Consider the following 5384-nt stretch of genomic DNA (forward strand, 5'->3'; position numbering starts at 1 on the left):
GTCAGTGTAGGATGAAATTATTGTGTCACCAACATTTTAACGTTAGACATATAATTCTAACAGCCTCTGTAAACTAATATCCGGGCTGCTCGAGGCTGCTGTTTTCTGACAGTTTCAATCAAAATGAGAAACGCTGCTCTGAGACTGAGAGAACTAACAGTGCTGCCTGCTGTGCAGTTAGTTTCCAAAACACCTTATTCATGGTTACATACAGTTTTAAACTGATACAGGTCACAGCCTGTAACGTTATTATGACGGACACATTTTATGAGTGATCTTGACTTTAAGTGACTTACAGGTTTATTTGAAAAACCCTTTCTTATATCCAGGTTCTTCCTCCTTGCAGGTCCTCGCAGCGCAGGCTTGCCGCTGCTAAAACTAAACAGAGCTCCCTGAAAGGCTCAGCCAATCACATTGGCCATATTTGTCACATGAGGTAGGACTCCAGTAGAGAACGTAATTTAACTCTTTCTGCACCGCTGGGTGAACGAGACGCTGACAGATCGTTTTTTTCTTTCTATCGGGTTGTTTTTCTTTACTCGAAGAGATCAAATTATTGGTGGGGACATGTCCCTTCCGTACATGCCAAATCTACGCCCTTGGTAAATAACAAAATACCTTAAAGCAAAAATTGGGAAACTTGAAGTCTTTATATTAAGGCCATCAGTCAAACAACACTGTTGCTCTGGGTCTAAACTGAGCGCGTTTTGTGTGACGTCTTCTTTTGCGCATGCGCCGCTTTGAGCGTTCACACTAGAGCGCGTTTGCTGTCGCATTTTATTTGTAGTGTGAACGAGCAGACAAAAAAATCGGATTTGAGCATCAAGACCTGCAGTGTGAACGTAGCCTTAGAGATGGCGCGATACCACTTTTTTTTTTATGTCCGATACTGATATCATAAATTTGGATATGTGCTGATAGCAATATGAATCAGATATAGTCTATTTTACAATTATTAAACCCGATTCTTTGATCCCCATGATAGAACAGAGAAAACCGGACTCAGAGTGGTCAAAACATTTATATATTTTTATTCAATCATCTTCCGGAAGAGAGAGCCCTGCACAGTCCAAAGCCAGTTGCAGAATCTCTAACATTAGAGCAGGGGTCGGCAACCCTAGGCACGTTTTTTGTAACGGTATAAACACGGAAAGGTGGTGGATTGGCCAGATGCTGGTCGGTGTGTAAAAATAACTCAGTTGTTTGGTGGTGGCATCGCGGAGCTTCCACAGATTCAGTAAAATTAACAAGTGGTGGAGGCCAGCAGGTGGATGAGAGGAAGGGGAGGCAGGAGGAGCAGAGACCCCAGGCGGCCGCCGGTCCGAGTGTCAGGTGAACTGAACTTCAGGTAAGAAGTTATGACAAATCGTCAACATATTACGTTTTCGGCTGCCCACCACGTTCCTAAATGACGACCTCGGAAAAATGAGCAAATATGAGAACCGTCTGGACTCAATCTACACATGTTCGCTCTTTTTCTTCAAATCGCTTACAAACAACGTCATTAAAGTCCTGGTTAAGGTCAGGAATAAGGTTATGGTTAGGTCTAGAATACAGGGCTGGAACATCTATTACCGCGGGAGTGTCATTGCACTGGATTTCAGCCATAACCCGCTGCATACCATAAGAACGCCGAAGGTCTTTCGAGTTCCTCAGGAAAACCGCGGGACGTGTCAAAACGTCGGCATGTTACGCCTCGGGAGTGAGAACGGGCTGTTACTGAATCATCAGAGCTGAACAGGTGATGGAGAAACAGGTTTACCTTTTAGGTGACATGAATGAGTTGAAGTTATGAACTGTTTCTGAGAGACAAATAACACCAGGATCCTTTTCTAAGCAGCTGACAGCTGGTAACTGTGCAGGGGCGGGTCTAGCAAAGTGTTGCCAGGGGGGCAGGTAGGGCATTAACAGGGAGAGGGGGGCACAAAGAAATACTTTTCTTTCTTATTCTCATTTAAAATGTCTCGCTGTTATTAAATAATTATCTGAATCTTACAACCAAAGTTTTTATCTGATGTAAAATGTATAGAAATCACACATATACCAACAAGACTGTACATCACTGTAACAACAGCGTTTGTTTTTATTCAAAGGCTTTATGGCTTTAATACCTGGGGGGCCAGTCTTTAGTCAAGCCCGGGCTGTTTTTTTGTCCCAGTCCAGCCCTGGGCACGACACACAGTGAATTAATCTGAGAAGGTGCATCAAAACATAAATGGCCGCGCCAGCGTTGCACATCGCAAATCAGCTCGCATAGACACATTAGTTGTGCCTCTTCTTAATGACGGTACCTTAACTAACAAACCCAAGTACCAGATTCAACTTGTAATTGGCTAAAAATAACTTGGTACTAGTAAGAGGGACGTTGTTAGCTTTCCACATTCCGACACTTCAAAAGCTTCAGGAGCTCTCCGCTCAGCATCAGCACCACGGAGATACACGGATACGTTCGTAGGCTTCAGACGCAATGCATCTTTGGGACTTTCAGGTGTTTGGACCAATGTTTTATTTTCTGATCAAACCAGAAAGCTTTAATGAGCAGCTGGATTTGTCTCGCATTAACTGGCTTTAACTGGCTGAGTTAATGCCAGTTAATGCAACATCGAAGCAGCTGGAATCCACAGCTGTGCGTGTTCATGGAGCTGCATGTTCACCTGCTGGACGTCACTACCTGACAGGCTTAACTGTCTTCAGAACATTGCAGAGGCCTTATTGACAGTATTTGGCTCCACATGTCTGTGTGAGCAGGTTGAATGAATAAGTTCATACAAAAATTTAAAAAAACAAAACACTAAAGTTATTCTACTACACTTGTATGCAAAAAAATACACTGCGCCCAAAATATTTCGCAGTTCAGCATTACTGATCTTTTTATTTAAACTTTTAGCAGAACTTTAAATCGAAGTATTTAAACTAATATTCAAAAATTAATTTAAAACGCAATTTTATGCAGATTTTGAAAACTCTGGTTCTGAAAAAAGGAAGTGCAGTATCAGCAAAAAAAAAAAGTTTATATTCAACAACTAAAAAAAAAAACAGGTTGTAGAATGGACCCTTTTATACTTAAAGCTGAATATAAATAAACATGCAGAGTGTAAAGCAGTGCAAATGCAAACACAGCTTCATGACACTCATCTGTTATCAAGATGTCAGTGTGAGCTGTTTCTATCACATTTAAGCTGAGACTGTATTTTGTGTAATTTCTATACAAAACTTAACACAAGTATGAAAAAAGTGTTTTGCAGCCGGGGGGGGGGTTCGAACAATGGAACTGTTTAGCCTGCAGCACAGTTTTTTCAAAGTAAAACTTGAGTCTATCCATCGTACGATCAGACTTAGCCGTGGGAACGCACAGACGTCCGAGCTCCAGAAATCGGCTGTTAAGCTTAACGTGAGAATGCTTTACAAACATTCAGAGATGAACTTACACACATGCTTTATTTCTCTGGTATAGCTTTCTCGGAGATGAAATGCCAGTTTGGCAGCACGTAGCGAAGCTCCAGTTGCTTTCAGTGTGAAGTAACTCCAGACTGCCGACAGGTCTCGAACACAACAGCCGCTCTATCACATGACGCAAACTGCTCCAGTGTGCTAAGGTCACTACCTGGGTTACGTCATGTCACAAGTTTTGTGAGGTGCTTTTGTGATATTTAACCTCCTAGGACCTGCGTCCACATATGTGGACATCACATTTTGGGTTATTTAGACCAAAATACTCAATTTTGCTCTACAAGGGCCTGATATCCACTTACGAGGACATTATACTGCTACTGTTCTATCAAAATTTGAAACGAATATCCTCATATGGCTCTTATTTTTCTTAAAAACAAAAATAAGGTAAAAAAAAATAAATCTGGTAATTCTTTGTTTTTACATTCATCGGGCCCCAATATGCCCAAATATCAAAGAGAAATTAAAAATACTGCTGTGGAAGAGTTCGGGTCCTAGGAGGTTAAGGGACCGGGTTACATTTTTTATTTCTCCCCGATAGCCGATCCAGTAATTTAGGTCAGGATCGGACGGATACTGATACTGTATGTTGGATAGGTCCATCCCTAGTAATAATTACACATCTGACACCATAACTACCCTACATCACATCACAGACACCCAGTGAGACAGCATAACGCACTCAAAGAGTCCATTAAAGTCATTTTCTCTTTTCTTTTCTTTTTCTGTCTGCACATGGTCAGCCAGTCATCCAGAGGTTACAGCACTTAGCCTAAATATATAGTCAGTCTATGCTGTACATCTCATAGTGTTAAAGTCAAATCAAAATAAGTCATGTTAAGTCGTGTTAAAGGTGTCGTCATCATGGGTCGGAGGTCTCCTGAAGAAGGGATATCTTTGTGATGGGTATACATGGCTGATTGGGGTCTTAACCAGACCTGGCTTACAAGCCCTTTTTGGTCTAGCACAGCTCCTTTGACTCTCCCAATGATCCAGGAACCATGAGGTGCAGAGTCATCCAACATGAGGACCACATCTCCAGGAACAAAGTTGTGTTTAATCCTCCCCCATTTCTGGCACTGTTGAAGTTATAGCAAGTGTTCTTTGATCCATTTTTTACAAAACAGATCAGATGTATATTGGAACTGTCTGCATCGTTTTCATGCATAGAGATCACTTTTGGAACTGGAACAGACCAGGTGGTAAACATGCGTTGGACTTGAGAAGGAGGAGGTGGTTTGGTGTTAAAGCTTCCAAATCATTTGGATCGGTCGATTCCAGTGTATTGGGTCTACTGTTGAGGATTGACTTGACTTCACAAAGAGCAGTTTGGAGTCCTTCTTTGTTAAATGCTGTGTCTACAGGGTGGAATTAAGGACCTTTCTGATGGAACAAATTAACCGTTCCCATGCTCTGCCATGGTGTGATCCAGTTGGAGGATTAAAGATCAATTTCACTCCCTTCAAGATGGCACATCAGAGATCTTTTCCTGATTCCACTCTCATCTCAGTTTGCACTCTGCGCCAACAAAGTTGGTCCCATTGTCGGAGCACAGGAATTGAACCTGACCTAGTCTTGCAATGAAACGTTGTAAGTCGTTAATGAAAGAATCAGTGTCAAGAGTTGAGGCGACCTCAATATGTACTGCTCTTATCGCCAAACAAGAAAAAATAACTCCATAGCACTTCACAAGACTTATCTCACGCTTCACTTCAAATAGACCAAAATAGTCCACTCCAACAAAGCTAAATGGGGGTTTCTCAGGGGTCACTCTGCTTTCGAGCAAGTCAGCCATCTGCTGCTGGCTTGCAGCTCCATGAAGCCTTCTGCAGATCACACATCTCAACATAATGCTTCTAATCAAAGCACCAGCACCAGGAATCCAATATTTCTGATGCAGCTTTGAAGGCATGTGGTTCCTTCCACTATGACCC

This window comes from Pundamilia nyererei, unplaced genomic scaffold (assembly GCF_000239375.1).
Source record: "Pundamilia nyererei isolate P.nyererei 1_Seehausen unplaced genomic scaffold, PunNye1.0 scaffold00599, whole genome shotgun sequence".
NCBI lineage: Eukaryota > Metazoa > Chordata > Actinopteri > Cichliformes > Cichlidae > Pundamilia > Pundamilia nyererei.